The sequence below is a fragment of the Castor canadensis genome, chromosome X (genome assembly GCF_047511655.1).
Source record: "Castor canadensis chromosome X, mCasCan1.hap1v2, whole genome shotgun sequence".
In the NCBI taxonomy this organism is placed as follows: domain Eukaryota; kingdom Metazoa; phylum Chordata; class Mammalia; order Rodentia; family Castoridae; genus Castor; species Castor canadensis.
The window spans coordinates 140,236,505-140,257,452 of NC_133405.1; the positions used below are offsets into that span (position 1 = coordinate 140,236,505).

At 34.9% G+C, this 20,948-nt stretch overlaps 1 protein-coding gene and 1 pseudogene across 1 annotated transcript in view; both read left to right on the forward strand.

Moving 5' to 3' along the window:
* LOC141419803 (uncharacterized) overlaps positions 1 to 20,948 on the forward strand; it is a 632,676-nt gene that overhangs the window by 289,564 nt on the left and 322,164 nt on the right. The window lies entirely within an intron of this gene.
* LOC109675943 (zinc finger CCCH domain-containing protein 14-like) lies at positions 5,129 to 9,028 on the forward strand (annotated as a pseudogene).

The window sequence follows — 20,948 nt, forward strand, 5'->3', positions numbered from 1 at the left end:
AAAAAGCAGATTATTCATGTGAAGAAAAATGTTGTGAAGAAAATAGTGCTCAGTAGAGAAGCAAATAAATACTATACCAAAATTCAGTATTTTTATTGCAATGACAGTTGCTAATTACACCTTGAAACAGAAATCATACAACATCCTTAGTTATAATCAGAGAGGAATTTTAAACATCTTTTCAGAATATTAAAGTTTTCTGGCATATGAAGCTACATTCACAGGATTTCATATTGTATTTCTATGATAAATAAGTGTTACCTAGAAAACTCTTAATTAAGGGGAGTGTTTAATAAAACTGAAGTATAAGTGAGACTTACTAGATCTGTTGTTACATGACCTAAATAAATGCTTATTTTTATTTGGAGTTCTTATGGGGGAAAATGCTAACAAATTTAATAACCACTCCTCATATGAATTTCTTCTTGCTAAAATATTCTTCTGGAAGTAAAATTAATATTTATTTCAACTTTGGTGTGAGGCTGCAAGTCTATGATTTGGTGATTTTCCAGGCTCTGAGTTGGTAGTTGGTAAGTCTTCAGAAAGGTCTGCATCAGGAAGTTTAGGAGAAAATATGTTTGATTGACTGCAAGTTCTGCATCTCACGTCAATCCAAGTAGTTTCTCTTGAAACTGCATGTTTAACTTGTAAAGAATATTTTGACTTACAGAAGGATCTATAGAAGAATAACTAGGAAACAAATGTAGTATTTAGATTAATGCAATGGCATGCCCTGCAGTTACATTGATCTCTCTGTTGGCAACATAAAATAAAATTTAAAGCTAAATTGAAAGGCAAGTCATTAATATATATATGTTAATATTATATATAACATTATACATAATATATAAGTTATATATATAAAACATAATAATATATAAGTTATATATATAACGTATATAACATTATGTATATAATTTCATAATCATAAAGGAAAACAGTTGAAATACTGCGATTAGGTTGTTTTGTCTTAAGAATGTAGCCAACATGAAATTAAGAGTGCACTTTCTTGTGGTGCACACCTGTATCTGTTGACGTGTGAAGTTCTCCATTTGATGTAAAATTGATTTGTCAGAACTGTGGTCCATTTGAGTAGTAAAATATTCTTCATACAAATAGTTAAATTAAAACAGTTGAATATGCAAAGAAAAGTGTGTTTTTTCTTGCCCATGGATAAGAATTGCATTTGGAAAAGTTAAGGGAGTATATTTTTGAGAGAACTTTTTTCATTACAGGTAATAAAAAACCTTTAAAACAAAACAACTCGTATGTTGAGTAACAGTGTGAACACCCCTGTCAATTTTTATTATGGGAAAATTTAAAGCTAGAAACATTATAATTTCTAATATAGGCAGGTTTTCTTTAAGCAAAGTATTTTTTCCTGCCAAAATACCTTGACAATTTCTGTCCAACTTTTCCCTTAGATGTTACACATCTTTTAAAATTCACACTCACTATTTCTTAAAACTATGGACTTCATCAACTTTTGTGAAGTAGAACAAAGAAATGTTTTGCAATTTCTTTAAGTGGGGCAGAGAGAGAGTCAAGGGGAAGAGAAGATGGAGGAGACCTAATCAATGTACTCCATAGGCCTGTGGGGAATTATTAAAATGAATGCCCCCTGTACAACAAATATGTCCTAATTTTTAACAGTCTAAACACATGCTTTCCTTTTCCTTTTTGAAGCTTACAAGGCAGATTATTAAAATCTGAGCGACCAACTATAAAGCAGCTTGTAGTGTGTAGATTAAATTTCCAATATTACAGAAGTAAGCTCTTTACATTAGTAATATATAAGGGATGCTGCAGGGTTACCAACAGTAGTTATCAAATTTGTGTGTATCTGTGTGTGTGCACATGCATGCACATCTTTGTGCCTGTCTCTGTGTGCATGAACATCTGTGTGTGTGTGCATGTCTATCTTTCTCCCTGTGTGTCTTAGTGTGTATGTGTGCATGTCTGTCCATCTCCATGTGTGTGTGCATGTTTGTCTCTCTTGGTTAGTGTGTGTGTGTCTGTCTTTACATGTGTGTGCCTCTCTCTACGTATGTATGCATCTGTCTCTGTACCTGTAAATATGTGTGTTCACATCTGTCTGTCTGCCTCTGTCCCTCTCTATTCTCTCTCTTTCTGCTCTCTGCTTCCCTTTCTTAGAGAGTGTCTTATTGATTATTTCCTAATCATTAAGAATATCCCAACTGTGTGTACCATGGGAAAGTGATTGTGAAGTCATAGTATTTTCCTACAATTTCTCAAAGATCAGGTTAAATACAACATTTTTGGTATATAAAGTAGGATTTATTAGAGAGAAAGGAAAGGCTACCACTAGAGAAGTGTTGCGGAGCCCGGAAGTCAGTAGCTCCAGCATTTTTTAATTGTATTGTTTATAGGGCTTTGTTTCCATTCCACTTACCATAAAAATTTCTTCCATTGGGGATTTCTCATTAAATAATTGCTTTTCTTCTTGTGTGACCAGTACAGTTTCTTCTTGTATTCTCTAGTCAGATACCTGGATGTTTGTCTCAATCACTGATATTTTAAGTGCTATTTGAGCTGCAAACATCAGAAGTGAAATTTATAATTCCTTAATGTGGATTGAAAATGCATTCCTGCAATAAGTAAAAGTACATACTGTGATACATTGTGAGTAACGTTCTGAGCTGTCCCAGTGTCTATGGCACTCATAGCATTTCTTGAGTGGTAATTTCCTACTTTGTCTTGATTATCAGGCAGTTCTTATGTATCATAGGCAATTTGAATATGAGTTCCAGTGCCATGACTTCCTCCTGCTTCTGATTCTTTCTTCCACCCCAAGTGCTCTGTTTCTTAGGCTACTAGAGCTACTAAAATGTCTTGTCATGTCTTTTTATGGGTGTAAGCAGTGGAAAACTCTTTAAACATATAAGCAAACAAACTAATAAATCAGTGATCTGAGGTTTGACTCTGGTGTCATCTGATCATATGTTTAAATGCCATTACTAACATTTTTATTAGCATTTGCAATATTTTAAATTAACATTTGTAATACTTTGTGAAAATATGTCGTGATGTATGTCAATGTTCATGTCCTTTATTTAATATAATTATACAAATATCAGGTTGAAAATAGGACCCCTAAAAGAATTGTTTTAATTTGAAAGTCTGTTGAGTGTTTTTTTGCTCAAGTGTTTAATTTTCCCCTATTGTCATATACCTTAGTTGAAATTTATGAATTTGCTTGATTTCCGACAAGATATGCAAGATGTTTTTCAATACCCAGTCTATAAACTACATGTGGACGTATTGACACTTTGAAGACCTAATTTATTCTTTTTAGGAGTTTACTACTATATTACAATACCTACAAGACAACAAACAATGTACACTTTATATAATTTTAAATGAAATCTTACAAATATATGGTATTATTTCTAATATTTCAAAAGAAAACATTTTATACTAATATATTTTGTTGTTTCTTCAAAATTTCTAAATTCTGATATATTAAAAATAAATATTAAATTTTTGAGTGATAATGACCTATTTTAACATAATTTGATGCTTATTAATTTGTGTTGTTTCTAGAATCAATGATTCCTGAAATAATTAGATACAGCTTATCAGAAAAATTTGAAAAATATATGCTTGTGAAGAAAACATATGGTAAGTGAATTATATGTGTGTTAGAAATTTTTAATGTATTTCACAAATTAACAGTTACAGGATGATACTAGAGACCCTGGTGATTAGTGACAGTTCTGTCTGTTGTCCCAGAAATTTCTACTTTGATATTAACTAGGGTCATGATATCAGTTCTGATCCAAGGACTATAGGCAAACAGGGTGAGCGTGAACTCTAGGCAAAAAGCCTCATTCTTTCTTCTACTGTGACAGCAACTAAGGAAGGCACATGCTGCAGATGGTAGAACCTCACTCAGCCTGATACAGGAGCCCGTGCTGCCAACAGTAGAGCTAAACATGCCACCAAAGAATTCTTTGTTGTGCTTTTACCCAGGTGAACTTATCCTATCCTCATTTTTACAACTTGTGGAGCAACCACTTTTTTCCCTTCAGACTTCTGAGGTGCTTTGCTGATTTATAAGACTACAAATCTTCAGTTGTCAAGACATAGTAAATATGGAAGACTATGTATAAACATTTCTTTGCCTTTCTCTCCAGCCTCATGTTCCTCGAACTTCTCCATTTTTCACCTTTTTCCAACAAAAATCTATTGTTATAACTATTATCATTCCTCAGATACAACTAGACTTTTCCTCAGTTGGGTTTTTACCTCCATAATTGACTTTTCCTGGAAAATGCTCAACACTTTGAAGTCTAGATTTCACTGAATCTTTACTTCTCATCTATGTTTTCAAGCAGCAACACTAGACAACATGAGTTGCTTGATGAAATTGAACATAATAAGTGTGACAGCAAGTATTAAACTCACTCTGGGATATATGTCACAATCCTCCATTTCCAGATACCATTCTTTCCATTTCATATCCTCCCTATTATCTGTCCTTCACAGATTTTCTCACAAGATGAAACTAACTGCACCTAAAGTTCCTGCACATGGTTACAGTTTGTTCATCTGTTTTCTTCACTATAACGCCTTTCCACAGAGTGGGGAATCACAATGGGAGGCTTCCTAGAATTAGTGTTGAGAACAGTGTAGATTTGACCCAGGCGTTTACCTGCACATTATATTCATTCTGAATTCTTGACCATTCTCACTCTTACAGTTAGCAAACCGTTCTCGTCAGCGTTCGCTTTCTCTCTCTTTCTTGGACATCCACTCTTGTTTTATTTTTTGTCTCATTAGTCTAAATATCTGACTTGCTTTTCTGGAGCTCCGAATAATGCAGAATATTCTCCTGAGCTTACTAATTATGTTTTTCACTATGCACCTATATACTCTAGCATATTAAATGTTTATACACTTACATTTTTCTGGGCTAATCTTTTCTGCTGATTTTGTTTTTCTTTTTTGGTGGAACTTGGGTTTTGAAATTGGGCTTCCCGTTTGTTAGCAGATTCTCTACTGCTTGAGCCAAACATCCAGCCTTTTAAATCTCTGATTATTATGGAGATAGGGTCTTGAATTTTGCTCTGGCTCAACATCTTTGGTATGAGAGGTATGCACCATCATGTCCAGGTTTTTTCCTTTGAGATGGGGTCCTCCAAGCATTTTTTTGACCAGACTAGTCTGGAACTGTGGTACTCCAAATCTCAGCCTCCATGTAGCTTACGAGGCCTGGCTGTCACCACCATGTGCCCAGGTATTGGTTGAGATGTGGGTCTCATGGACTTTTTCTGGGCTGGACTTAAATTTCCATTCTCTTGAGCTCAAACTCCCAAATAACTAGGCTTCCCCCAAATTTTTAAACAGTATTTGTAATCCTTCTTTATCAGATCTAACCTGAAATATCCTATTGTATTAGAAAATTTCTCCAAATTCTATCTTGGTTAATTACAGTAGTCAAATACCTACTCATACTTTACCTTCTTAACACTTTGCATTCTTAGTAAATTTGAAAATACATTAATGGGTATATTTTGTAGGGAGTTCCTGTAGCTGTCATTAAGCTATTAGGTACATAATGATAAGTGTCATGTTTCCTGATTACCATCACATCTGTAGTCATAACAAACACTGATTAGCATACATAAAAGCATGTGATGAATTACTGCATTTCCTTATATTCAAACACTATGAAAGTGATATATTCATGACAATAATATACAGCATCACTGTCAATTTGTATAGTTATCCTAAAATTAGCTAATTTTGCTCATTTTTTGTATCTTAATTATACAAAGAATTTTATTATATTTCATATATATACATATATAAAAATAAATGTATATATATAATAATAATAAATAAATAATAAATAATAAATAAAATAAATAAATGTATATAAATATAAATGTATATATATAAATGTATATATAAATATATATATATCTCAACATATGAATATACGTTACTCACATTCACCACATCTGTTACTTTTTGTTTCTCCTGCTTTTCCCCTTCCCCTTCCAGATCGTTTTAACTTGTATATCATTCTTTTGTTTTGTCCAGATTTAATGATACTCACCTTTGTGAAACTGGCTTATTTCACTTAATGTGGTGATCTGTGGTTCCATCCCACACAGAAAACAGATTCACAGAACAGATCCAGAAATTAGCCCAGGTAGTTACAGCCATCTGATTCTTGACAAAGGGGCCAAAAATATACTTGAAAACTGCCAACCTCTTTGACAAGTGTTACTGGGAAAATTGGATATCCCTATGTAGAACATTGAAACTTGGGCCCTATCTCTCACCCTGTAAAAAAATCAATTCAAAATGTACAAAGATTTTAAAGTCTTTAAAATAAAGTCTAACTTTAAAGTAAGACTTGAAACTGAAACAAATTACCCGAGGAATGCATAGGAGAATCACTTCAAGGTCTAGGCATAGGCAAAGAGTTTCTGAACAGGACTCTAGTAGCTCAGGAAATAAGAGCAAGTATTTATAAATGGGATAACATTAAAATAAAAGCTTCTGTATAGCACAGGAAGCAATCACTAGAATAAGAGACAGCCTGCTGTTTTAAAGCCATATTTCATTTAAGATTTATTTATTAGTACATATCAATAGTACAAACATATATATTATTATATAATAAACCTGTATTTTGATAATACTCACCGTCAATTATTCTCTTACTCCTTCCCACTAGTTCCCTTTATCTTCCTAAACAGAACCATTTCTACTTTCATTGTTTTTAGTTCCACCCATTTTCCTACAAATAACATGATTTAGTAGTCTTTATGGTTGAAAATATTGTGTATATATGTACCTCATTTTCTTTATCCATTCATCTGTTTAAAAGCACCTAGGTTGATTCCATAGCATGGCTATTGTGAATAATGCCATGATAAACATTGGTGTTCAAGTATCTCTAATGCATGCTGATTTGGAATCCTAAATACACCAGGAGTGGTGTATTTAGGTTGCATGTTTGTTCTACTTTCAGTTTTCTGAGAAATCTCCATCTCCACTAATTTACACTCCCATCAACAGTGTATTAGGTTTCTTTTCCCCCTCTATCCATACCTTCATTTGTCATTGCTTGTTTTCTTAAAGAGTGGCATTCTGACTGGTGTGATTTGACTTTTTGGTTTGCATTTCCATAATGGCTAAAAATATTGAACATTTTCATGAATTTATTTGTTACTCATACTTCTTGATCTTTGTTCAGTTCATCTTCCCATTAATGATTGGATTACTTTTTCTTTCTCTGCTTAATTTTTTTACTTCTTTGCATATTCTGGATATTAATCTACTATCATATGGTTGGCTGGCAAAGAATTTCTCCCATTCTGTAGACTATCTCTTTACTCCAGTAATTGTTTCTTTTTCCTGTGCACAATGTTTTTGATTTGAGGTAATCTAATTTGTCAGTTGTTGCTATCGTTTCCTGAACTACCAGTGTCCTATTCAGGAAGTCATTCCCTATGCCTGTATCTTGAAGTATTTTTCCTTAGGTTTTCAAAACACATTTCCACTCTCTATTTTTCACTTTTCAAGATGAATTGTGATGGGGAACAGAGTATTGGTGGAGGCAGAGGTGGAAGGACTGTGGGGACCTCTAAAAGAAACTCAAATACAAGTCTCAGGAGCCCTAGAGATAGCTGAGATAAGATGTAAGACCTGATGCAGTCCAGTAAGGGGAAATTGTAAGAATTAGGAACTACAAGAGCTGTTTCAGTCAGGGAGATGAGAGAAGGTACAAAACACAGTGACTGTCCTTGCCATTTCCAACATTAGATGGGAAAAAGAGATTCCAGAATTTCTACAAGCTCAGAAAAGCAGAACCCCACTAATGTCAGAAAGACCTATGATGATGAAACAGCATCCTGATTAATATCAATAGTGAAAACTCTGAGCAGAGAGCAGACTCTGGAGGTGTGATTGATATTAAACTAGAACTGGATGATGTTATTGATAAAGACCTCAATCTTGTGCAAGAGAATCCCCTGTGTCAGAAAAAAACTACAGTGATACTTCACACATGGCTTTTCTGGTACTTCTATTGAAACATATAAACTACCTGCAGGTAGACACGTAACAACAGCAAACAGTATTTATGCTGACAACACAGGAGATCCAGGTGTGTGAAACAGGATGTGCTTGCAACCTAGAGTGCCTAATATCTTAGAAGAGTCTTATAGTTCCTCCTTTTGAATGGAAATGATAAAAATGAGCAATGAGGGGAAAAGATCTTAGAAGACCAAGTTCCCTGTTGTAAGTCCAGGTGCCAAACTTAAAGAAATGTCAATCATGAGGGAGACCAGGAGGTAGATGGTGATTATGGCTTTGCTACAGGAAACCTGTCCAACAAGTGTCAGCGCCAGCAAATCCTGAAAGGAGACCTTCTCTTCCACCTTCTGAACAAGCTAACCTGGATCTAATTTTGAAAGCAATCTCTGAATCTCAAGAACCTGAGATACAACAAAGTAACTCTTCTTTAGTTCCACAGATACAGAAAATTCTAGTTCCCTCCAGACCTCAAAGAATTACTAGAAGTGATTCAGGAGCAAAACAAGACCCCCATATAACTCTCCCCTCCCCCCACAATTGAAGAAGAGGGAGTAAAAGAAGATAGTATGGAAAAAAAAAGAAACTTAACTGATACAATTATTACCAAGACTGCGAATGGACCCAGTAATAGCAGAAACACTGACAATTAATTAAACCATGTTGAATGAACTGAGTGCTGGCACAGAAAACAGAAAAGCATTGGGAGCACTGCCGTACTGGCTTCCTTGTAAAAATGGAGGCAAGTGTACATACCATCATTCCATCACACCTTGCCAAATCTTCCCAATGTCAAATTTGCTACAAAAAATTTGCTCATCCAAATTTTAAATATGATTCTAAGTGTGCCAAAAAAGACTGTGCCTTCACTTGTAGAAGAATTCCAGTACTGCTTCCAAAACCAGTGCCTAACAGAACCATCACCGTCAACTCTGTATCACTTCCTAGCTTGTGAGAAAATGGAATATCCCTTAACGTGGGTTTAAGATTTATGTAGTTCTCTGTCTCTCTCTCTCTCTGTCTTTCTCTCTCTCAAGTCTATTGAATATCAAATTAAACTAACTTTTAAAAAAGGATTAATTGCAAAAGTTTTCTAAAAGATGAGCTTTTTCTTAACTTACTTTAAAATGGCATTATTGTTTTTTGTTTTGTTTTTTAGAGATAAGGTCTTATTGTTCAGTCCAGGCTGGCCTCAAGCTCACAGTCTTCCTGCCTCATTCTCACAAGTGCAAGATAATAGGATTGTGCCCCCATGCCAGGCTCATTATTAGTTATTATAATAATACTAAATGGCTCAGTTAAAATATGCTCAATTTCATTGATTAGATTTGATTTGATTTATTGAAACTTGCATAGTGTATGGCTGAATTTTATATATTTTAAATTGTTTTTCAGTTATCCAATTATAATGTACCCATGTATAAATTATCCACTGTCTCAACATATGTGAATTTTTTTACATGAGAAACTTTAGTTTAATATTTTGCATCTGTTAACTTTATGGAAACTAGACATTTTAGTATTATACTGTTTAGTTTCTTCTTTAATGAGTATTATTTATGTGAATTACAGGGTGGCCAGGAATGGGGCAGGTAATTGACATAGAATATGTAACCTCATACTTTTCCAATGATGTTAACAGTACCCTCCTCATTTAGACATGGGTTAACTATAGTTCTAAACAGGCATCTTAATGAGCGTTTGAACTCAAACATCTAAGGTCTCTCTATGATGTGCATGTTTCTGCATTGGACACAACTTAACATATAAATATATCTTTGAAATTTAGCCATTGGGTAGGAGAAATACAAAGATTAAGAATGATTGATTTTATTAAAACACCTTCCCCATTTTCATTAGGCACTATGATATTATAGTTAAAATTAGTAAACCTCTGTGACTCAAGCAAGTGGCATTGTTCTCTACCACACAGCAGATATGGACAAGAGAATGAGAACCAAGCCTTAATTTTGCCTCCTGCTTTCAGTTAATGCAAAGTAGGAGTTCATATTAAGAAATATAAGTAAATGCAAGTAAATCACAAGGGCACACTGTCCCTGAGTGTGGTAGAAAAGAGCAGGTGTCATTTTAACAAAGGGCAGTGAATCCTTTGTTTCTTATTTGACTTCTTGTATACAACTATTAAATTTATATCTTTTAAAGAAATCCTCATGTAAAATGCCTAGGAATAAATGTAATTTACCCTTTCATATACCTTTTTTTGGTACCGGGGATTTGAACTCAGGGCCCTCACTTTGAGCCACTTTACCAGCCCTATTTTTGTGAAGGGTTTTTCAAGATAGAGTCTCACAGAACTTTTAGCCCTGGCTAGGTTCAAACCTCCATCCTCCTGATGTGTGCCTCCTGAGTAGCTAGGATTACAGGCAGGAGACACTGGGACCTGGCTCATATGCCATTTTTAAGATAAGCTATTCCACTAATATCACTAATTTGGGTAGCATAGGACATCTGTTAAACACAGATGAATGTATACATATGTGCACATATAATTCAAAAATGTTCATATTATTAACAAATTGAGATATCTGGTTCTTTTTTAATTTTTAAATTTTACTTCTGAATTATCATACATTAATAATGAAGGGATTTCATTGTGATAATTCTATATGTGATACATTATAACGAAGAAAATCACTCTCTGGGATGCTTTATTAATTTTATGGTTCTTGTTTTATCTTTATCTTCCTGTTCTTCCAGCTGAATCTGATATTAGCTAAAAGTTGACAACTAGCACCTTAGGGAATTGGTTTCCTTTTCTTTGGTATATGTTATGCATTTTATTTCCCTTTCTTTCTTTTATTTTGTCATTTTTACATTTATTTTCATGTGTGTACAGTGTTTGTGCCACCTCCTCCTCATACTTCCAGACAGAACCTGTTCCACCCTCTTCTCCTCTGACTTTGTTGAAGAGAAAACATGAGACAATGAGACATATCATTTTTGCTAGTTTGTGATAAAGATAGGTATATACAGAGATTCCTACCATTGCTTCGGTGAATGTGTGTGCTGAAACTCACATTGCTTCATTTCTACCAGACCTTCATTGGTTTTCAATGCTGTTACACATCAGAGTCACTTTAGAGCTAATAAATACATTAAGGCTGATATCCCGGCTCAGGACACTTAAGTTATCACTGGATGGGGCTTAATTATTTTAGTTTAAAAATTCTTCTGTGCTTTTAATATGCATACTCTTTTAAAATATTCTTTATAGAGTTGAGTTATCAAAGCACTCGAGTTTTTCTCAAAAAAGATATATTCTAAGTTATTTCTAATGGTGGTTCATACTAGGATTTGTAAAGGCATAAATTTCTGGTCCCCATGCATAGAGTTTTTGATTTACAAGGTTGATGGAGGCACCTGAAAGTTTGCATTTCTAACAAATACCCAGGTGATGCTGATGCTGTTGCCTTCTTGCCTCTCCATCCCCACCCTGTCCAAGTTGTGATTTGACATATGTTCTTTTCTAGGACAGGTAGGAATCTGAAAACACTGAATTCAACTCAGGGAAAGACGCACAGGTCAGTGCTGCCTGATCAACATGATCTGAACGAGAATATTTCTGTAGATGTGTTCATAGAAGAAGGGAAGTAATGGGTAACGGAATGCAAAAATGAACATCCACTAAGATTGTTTCCTCTCACTAGGCACAATGCTATAGTAGGATGTTTCACAGACTTATGCTTCTGTGAAGAGCAGCCAAAGTTATCTATTTTCAAAATTCAAATTTTTCTGCACTCTGACTAGAATATATCTTAAGTCTCTGTCTATTAAATCCCAGTTATCTGTTGACTACAACATGGGGCAACAGGAACCTTTGTTCATTTTTTTCTTTTCCAGTAATGAAAAGTGGTACAACTACTTTGGAAGACACTTTAACATTTTCTTTAAAAATGAGACATACTCTTACAATATGACCCAGCCAGTGACATTAACCCAAAGGACTGGAAAATGTACATTCACAAGAATTTGCCTATGAATGCTTATGACAGACTTGTTCATAATTTCCCAAATTTAGGACAACCAATATTTCCACCTATAGTGAATGTATAAATACACAGTTCTGCATTCAGAAAACAGAGTATTATTCTGTGCTATAAATGTGATAAGAAAAAAAGACATAAAGAAACCCAGATGTGGAAAATTGCATGATTTCAAATACTTCACATTTGGGGAAAGGTAGCTATGGAGAAAGTAAAAGGAAATCAAGAGTCAATTGAAGAAAATCTTCCCTCAGAAATTCTGTGTGCTTTCCATTATGACATCTTTCTTCATATCATTTCTTAATTCTCCCACAGATATCTGAAAGAGCTCATTTACACCCTATTACACTTTGTCCTCTTTGAGAGGTGTTTCTGTCAGCTGTCATGATTATTTTACTTTGTTGAATATTTTACATTATAATTAATGAATGCACAAAATGTTCAAGGTAGTGTTCCATAAGCTCTTACAATATTGGTTCTTTTTTTTTCCTTGTTTGTACGTGGGCTGAACTCAGAACTTCACACTTGCAGGCATTCTACCACTTGAGCCACTCTACCAACCTTTTCTGCATTTTTTATTTTTTGGAATAAGGTCTCACTTTATACCTGGGAAAACATGAACCACAATCCTATTTGTGTTTTCCTAAATATCATGGGAGAACAGATGGGTGCCACTGTGCCCAGTCATTTGTTGAGATGGGATCTTGCAAACTTTTTTTGCCCAGGCAAGCTTCCAACCTCAATCCTCCTGTTCTTCATGTCCCAAGTAGCTATGATTGTATGTGTGAGCCACCATGCCCAGCAAAATATTGGCTTTTTATAACACTATCGTTATTCTCATTTTGGAAATAAGGGTTTTGTTGCACACAAAATGTCAAATGACTTAGTTAAAAATTATCCAAATATTAAATGGAGTAGACATGATACAACTCAAGAATACTACACTGGTTAACTAATAGCAGGAAAGTGTTAAACCTCATTTAGCACTTACAGCAGCTCTGGCAAATGTAAGGTTATTGCTGTTATTCATCATTATTATTTTGTTATAACTTGATTATAAGTTGCTACGCATTGGGCTAAGAAATTCCTATGGCTGTATGATAAGATGTTCTGTATTTCATTTTATCCTTACAGTAATTCCCATTGACATGTGAACAATAACTGTCCTAAGCAACTTGCTTCAGTTATACAACTAGAAATAAGATGAACCTTGCTATTGATTGGACATGAAGGATTCCCACAAAAAGGCCCTGTGTTAAAGATTTAATCCCCAGCTGTTGGGTCCAGTCCTTGAGAGGTAATTGAACCATGTAGGCTCTACCTTTATCAATAGATTAATCTACTGTTGGGCTCACAATTTGATAGCATTATGGCAAGTGGTAAGAGGTGAGGCCTAGTTGAAGGAGGTGAGTCACTGAGGGTGTGACTTTAAAGACTGTTTGTGGTTCCAGGACCTAGCCCCATCCCCAATGTTCAGCCTTGCCCCAGGCCCACAGCAATGGAGCCAGCTGAGCATGGAGTGAAATGATGAGAGAAAATAAATCTGTTTTTTCTTGAAGTTATCCTCTCAGGTATTTGACAGCGATAAAAGTCTACACAAACCTTTGTCAAACCCATATTTAGAATCTTGACCTATTTCTTATTCATGTTATATCCTGTGCAGGACTTAATGCAATGTTTCATAAACAATGTTTCCTTAATATTTATTAAACTGAAATGAATTTACATGTTTGTTTTATATTTCATTGTGTCACTTTATCTTTCCTTACAAGTCTGTTCCTTATTTAATTTCTCTTAGTTTGAAGTTCTGAAAACAAATGTAAGTTTATTAATATAACGATCTTAGAAATAATAAGAATGAGAGAGAAAAATTATTAATTTACAGTTGAAGCATAAATTTTCACCAAATATAAAAGAAATATTTGTGTGCTGTGTAGCTTCTGAAGGGCTCTGAGATTGTCTGTGCCTCTTGGTATTACCACCATGAATAATCTCTTCCACAAGGTCTGATCTGGATGTAGATACCTTCTTTTAATGACTGGAATATATCACAAGTAATGGAATATTGCTTTGAGAATGGTTTATAAAAAGACCATGGAGATTCAGTCTTGCAAATTCTCTACCACCTCTCTCTCAAGAAGCAGGTGACTACATGGAGAGTCATCCTGTGAGGATGAAGAACTGGAAAAGAACAAATATTGTTCACTAACAGACAGTGTGAAGTTCAAGCCCAACTTATGTTTTTGACAAAGCTATGTAAAGGAATCATATTAATCAGCCACTTACGCGGGTATGTCACAAGAGGATCCTCTGAAGCCTGCCATAAGTCAGTCATTTTAAAAAGATTAGGAATGGATTTTTATCTTAGTTAAGATGCGAGTGGGGACAACAGACTAACTCCAACCTCTTGACCTCAAATTGTGGTCCAGAGGAACACAACTGAGCTATGCTCATAAGCTATGACACAGTAAGATGGTTTATACAATTAACATTTATATTTTTCTTTATCATTTATAAAAAATTCATTTGGGGAGTCAGCATAAATTTCAAATAGGGATTTATACAGCAAGAATTTAAGAGCAAGAAAGTACTAATTTTAATGAATTTTGGGAAAGACATGATTTTTGTGTAAAAATACCATAACATTTGGAATAAAGGTGGTGGTTAATTGTGACCAAAAATGAAGGGACAGGCCAGACACTATAAATTGCCAGCTTTGGTGTTAATTGAACTTCTAGCAAAAGGCCAATTCGTTATGCACATTTCCAAAATTAAATAACCATGAGATTCTTTTACAAAGATGCTTGATAATTCTCCTGAAAAAAAAAGCCAAATCTATGAGCTGGTTTATAATTTGAAAATACAGAATTTATATAATTTTATTCCACTTGAGTTGTAAAATTAAAAAATAAGCATTAAAATTGTTTGACAGTTAAAAAGTTACATGGATGAAAGAGCATTGTTAACTATCCTCTAGACTGTTTATTGGTCTGGTAAGATTTTAGTTTCAGTCATTCTAACAGGGCATAGCCATTAATTAGGGGAATAATAGTCCTTCAAGAGCATCATTAGAAGAATGAGCTTCTGCTTTGAGCACATGGAGAAACTAGAAAACAGAAGTAACTTAAACTTGATTAGATTGACAAAGAACTAGAAGTTGAAGCTGGAATAGTACTTATGCAAATTATATTGGAGACCCTACTATCCCTAACTTGTAACTTACCTACAATATATTCATAGACATACTATTTTTAAAAACTGATTCATGGTTAAAGAAACTGGTGAAATTCTAGCTAGATAGCTTGATAATTATAGAGTTCCTTGTGTTTTAAATGATGAATAGAAACAACTAATCTCTAAGAGGGAGACAAAACCCAGTGTTTGCTACCATTATTTGAGCACTGAGAAGTTTTCACAGAATGTTAATCATTACCCTTGTCCAGGATAATTTTTCATGAGACAACAAATGGGGAACACTCTGAAACATGCCAACTGAAAAAATCATAAAATGCTACAAGATGGTAGTAGTAGCCTTTAGCTACTCAAGTGTTCCCCAGAACTAAGCACAGTATCTAACAGCAGAGGTTTTTACTGGCAAATAACTGATGAGTAGATGGATAGACAGACACCCAGCAATGCAAGCTGGAAGGTATCATCTCCACGAATATATTACTTTCAAATGCAGTTTTACTTCAAAGACTGTTTTCATTAAAAGCTATGTTAACTTTGAATACAGTTATTTAATAATGAACAGTGAGAGCATATTAAATTATCTATATAAAGTCTGGCAATTTTGACATTTCCAAAAACTTCCATATGAAAAAGAAACTAATAGTTTCAACGGCTAGGAAAATAAGTAACAAATCATTTAAACTATATGTTCAAACAAAATAAAGGGACTCTATGAAACCCAGATGAAAATTTAAATGACTCTTTTAAAATGTAAAAGAGACAAAGCAAATTTTAAGAAGAAATACATTAAAAATTATTTCTAAATAGTATTGACTTGAATCTTCACTATACATTATAATTGTTTTTAGTATCAGAATTTAGTGTAACAGAACTATGGTTAGGAATGTACAAAATGGAAAAATCAGAATTCTCAATGAAGTAACATTGGAAAAGCTAAATAATTTGCAAATTCAAAGCATTAATTGAATCCACCAGATAATTGAGGCCATAGGTCTACTAACAGCAAAATCAAATGAAACAGATACGTCCCGAGAGAGATGAGAGATGGGCTTTGGCTTCAGCTTGAAGGTAGAACATAAGGTTAGTGGATGAAGTTTGAGCAAACACTTTTCATGAAATGCTAAGGGCTCTGGAGCCTCAGAAACAGAGGAGTCTGCACTCACTCATAGGCTCATTTTTGTGGACCATCAGGATGTGCTCAAACAGCAGGAAACATTGATACTATATTTCAGACATCCTTCTAGTAATAGCTTTCATCATTGTGACCAAAATAACAGACAGAAGAAACTTAAGGAAGGAAATATTTATTTCTGCTCACAATTTTGCAGGGTTCAGTCCCTGGTTGCTTGGCACCATGAGTGTTGGAAGAACCTCAGGGTGCCACAATCACATGGTATGGAAGCTTCTTCACCTAAAAAAAGCAGAGCAGAGCCATAAAAGGAGACCAGGATAGCATATACCCACAAAGACACCCCCAGTGACCTACTTCCTCCACATAGACCCCCATCTTAACTTTTATCACCTCCCCAATAATGCCATCATATCATGAATCCCTCAAATGATCAATCCATTCATTACATCAGAGTTTTCACAATGCAATTAATTCTGGAAATTCTCTCACAGACATAGTCCTAAGTGTGCTTTTATTGATCTCCTAGGTATTTCTTAATTTAATCAAGTTGACAATCAGAATTAACCATCATACTTCTTTATGCTCCTGATCTCTAAATTCGGAGACTGCTTATGTCTCTGGAACTTCACTGAATCTTAACTCCTAGCCCAGTCTCACCCTTTCTTGAGAAGTTTGTATTAATGACAACTGGGATCTTTCACTATCTTTCTACCATAACCTCAAACCTCAGGTCTCTTTAGAAGTCTGGGAGACTTCTGTCCGAGATGGGCAGAATGATACATAAGAATAATCTGTCCTGATTAGTGTAAACTTATCATTTTCTGAGTCCTTCTTTAGTTTCCCTGAAAGCTGATGTCTGTGGATTTTCCTTTCTAGGTACAAAGTACTGAAATCATGATAAATTCTGGCCAACCTTGTGTCTATGGCTCTGCTACCAAGAATGGAAGATTTTGACTTTCCTCCATTACTTTTGTCACATGGTGGTGGTCATAAATTCCTGTTATATAGGAAACCCCCAAAGCCTCTGTTCTTTCTTTGTGTTCAGGAATCCCTTCTTTTCTCTTCTTCAAGAAACCAAACCCTGGTATACTATTTCCAATGAGTTTAGGATTTTTCCTAGTATGAGGATGAAAAATAACTTCAGCCTCCTTCTAGAAGCTACAATTCAAAGGCTAATCTATCTTTTCCTGGATTAGATCCAATTGGGACACATGAACCAGTCACTAATACCTATTTTGACTTGTTGCCTGCCTGCAGACAACAATCTGGCCAAATGAGTAACTAAAACAAAATTCACATATAAGTTGTTTTCTCCATTAGGTAGAAATGTTTTTGGAGATTTTCTTTCCTTTTAAATTATCATTTGCTTATTTTTTTATCATCTGTATTTTATTCCTAAGCACTTCAAGTATGGACACAAACATCTATCTTATAATTAATGCCCGTCTATGTGGGCATTCATTTCTCTTTGTATATATCCCTACAAATTGAATTGATGGGTTACATGGCAACTTTAATCATTTGTTAAAATTTTAATCCTTTAAATATCAATCAATTTTTTACCTTTAAAATGTTTTCCTAAACATATAATAATTCTCTATATAATTGTAGTGTTGTAAATTTCCATTTGTAAATGGATGAGAGGAATAAGTGTGTATATAGCTGGCTATAATTAACAATAATATGTTATATACTCCAAAAATACTTATAAGGGTGGTTTCTGAATGCCCACATATCAAAGAAATGATAAATTCATGGGGTGATAGATATGCTATTTACCCTATGTTGATCATTATGTAAGATATATATATATATATAAAATGCAAATTTTGAATATTATGGTAGCTGCTTCTCATACCTTTGTGTACATTGTATCTGAGTTTCTGTTTCCATAGTTAAGTGAACAATAGTCTTCCAAATGCATGGATGAAGTGCTGGAGCAAGAGAAGTAACAGTATGGTAGTTTGAACAGCGTATCTGGAGCAGTACTCCCTAGTTCAAATTTTAGCTCTTTTATTTACTAACTCTGTGCCTTGAATAAATTGCTTAACCACTGAGGCTTATTGTTTCACAAGTATAAGAAGGGACTGTGGTATAAGAGGGTATAAGAGTGGTAGAGTTATTGCTTATACTGAATTAGTGATTATATATATATAATCATATATATATACATATGTATGTACTTAAACATAAATGTATATATAAATGCATATGCATTCTGGATTCTCCACTTGGAAATACATGGATCCAAATGATTTCTTCCTCTACTTGTGTCTTTTTATTTAAGTGTATGCACATGTTTTTCTTATTGTCAATGTAAAAGACCCATTCTGTCATCCACCCTGCCACCAACAGTCAGATCAACATGGAGTATCATCTCTTTCCTGTCACTAACTCAAAGACAGCCTGCTTCTTACACCATGCTGTGGACTCAGTGATTCAAAGTCTCCCTTTTCATAGCAGGTTTAAAATATCAGCTTTTATTCATGCCCCAGTGACTTTTGCGTGTAGCTACTTGGGAGACTGAGATTAGGAAAATGTTCAAAACGGCATGGGCAAAAATATTTGTGAGCCCATTGTACATAATAGCTGGGCACAGTGACACACATCTGTGATTCCGGCTATGTGGGTGGTAATATTGGGAATATTGAATTTTGAGGCACGTCCTGGCAAAATATTTGTGAGCTATTATCTCAAGGGGGAAAAAATGGGCATGGTGGTGTGTGCCTGTCATTCCTGCTATAGTGAAAAGCGTGTGACCAAAATGTAGAACTCTGTCTCCAAAATAACCAGAGCAAAAGGGCTGATAGTGGCATGATTCAAACTGTAGAGCACTTGCCTAGCAAGCATAAGGCCCTGATTTCAAACACGAGAACCAGTGGAATAAAACAAAAAATAGTTTGTTACCACTTACATATTCATAAAAGTGTACATTTCATAGGTTTCTATTACATTTGGAAGATCCCATCCATTATCTTCAAAACACAGCCAAGTGCTTATTTAGAGCATTTATTTAGATGAAAAATTCAGTGCTGTATATTCAGCAACTTTTCTTTGGTGGTACTGGGGTTTGATCTCAAGGCCTCATGCTTGCTAGGTAGGCACTACTACTTGAGCCAATCCACCAGCCCTGTGTTCAGCATCTTTTTGTCCAAATGTTCAGTCTCTCAAATACCCTTCCTTCCAGTCTTTTTAAGTTAGTGCTTATTCATGGAGTAGAGAAGGACACAGAACCTACTCTATAAGATCTTGTGATAGTGGAGGAAACAAATGAGCAGGGTCTGTGAGTGCTCTGTCCCCAACTTTCTATAAGCACCCAAAATAATAGTGTAAGATTAGTGCTACTGATATCTGCTGGTGGTAACTGCTGATGCTATATCAAGTGAAAATCTCTTATTTTAGAAGTATAAAAGTTTTCATGGGGCTAACCAGTTTTTGCAGCACCACCCTTGTGACAGTGTCTGTCTTTTCTCACAAGGAGAAATATTGCATATTTTGTCATAAGTGGGATCTTGTTGGGGGAGGCTTGAATGTAAATGGAGAGTTATGAGGGACATGGAAATGAAAAGGAAAGGAAGCTAACAAAGGGCAACAGAGGGAGTTAATGTGACAGGAGTACATTATGTACATTATGAAAATGTCTTAATGAAAACCCTTATGTTGTAGAATTAAGAAAAGTATTTCTAAAGGACTCCTTTGACAACACATCAGATTCCAATATAAGGTATTACTATGATCTCATTTCCCTTCAGCTATTGTGATGGTTGGCTATTCTCAGCCCTTTATGCAAGAAATTTCTTACCTCCTACCCTCCCCTTGTTAGCCTTTTGCCTCTGGAACCAAAAGAAGACATACAAATTAAAACTTTTTCTTAATGACTTGTTGCATTTTCAAATAAATGTGACTAGTCAGCACAATGTCACAGGTAGACCTGCAAAAGGATTCTTACTCTGAGTTCTGGACTCTGGGAAAGAATCTTTTGCTCACTGTTATTCACTTGATGTGTCTAACATTATCTCATTGATACTGTTAACACCTTTGTTATGAAATATTCCCAAAAGACTCATATGTTGAAGGATTGGTCCCCAGTTGATAGATTCAATTATTGAGATATGATAGGATCCTGAATCCTATCATATTCTGATAAGATCTGATTTGACTTAATAAGTGGATTAGTACACTGATAGATTCAAAATTTGGTGGAGTTACTGGTAACTGAATAGATATTTTCTGAGATAGGCCCTAGTTTAGTAAGTAAGTCATTTGGGGTATGCCTTTGAAAGCAGCCCCTTTGCCTTCTGGCTTTCTCTGTCTCTGTCTCTGTCTCTTCCTCTGTCTCTGTCTCTCTCTCTCTCTCTCTCTCTCTCTCTCTCTCTCTCTCTCTTTCTTTTCTCCTCTCACCCTCTCTTTTTCTCTGCTTTACAGATGAAATTATATGAGCTGCTGGGCTCCATCATTGCTCTCCCATGATGCTCTGTGTCACTACAAGCACTTGGGGATGGAGCCAAGTCACCATGAACTGAATCCTCTCAAAGTGTGAGTCAAAA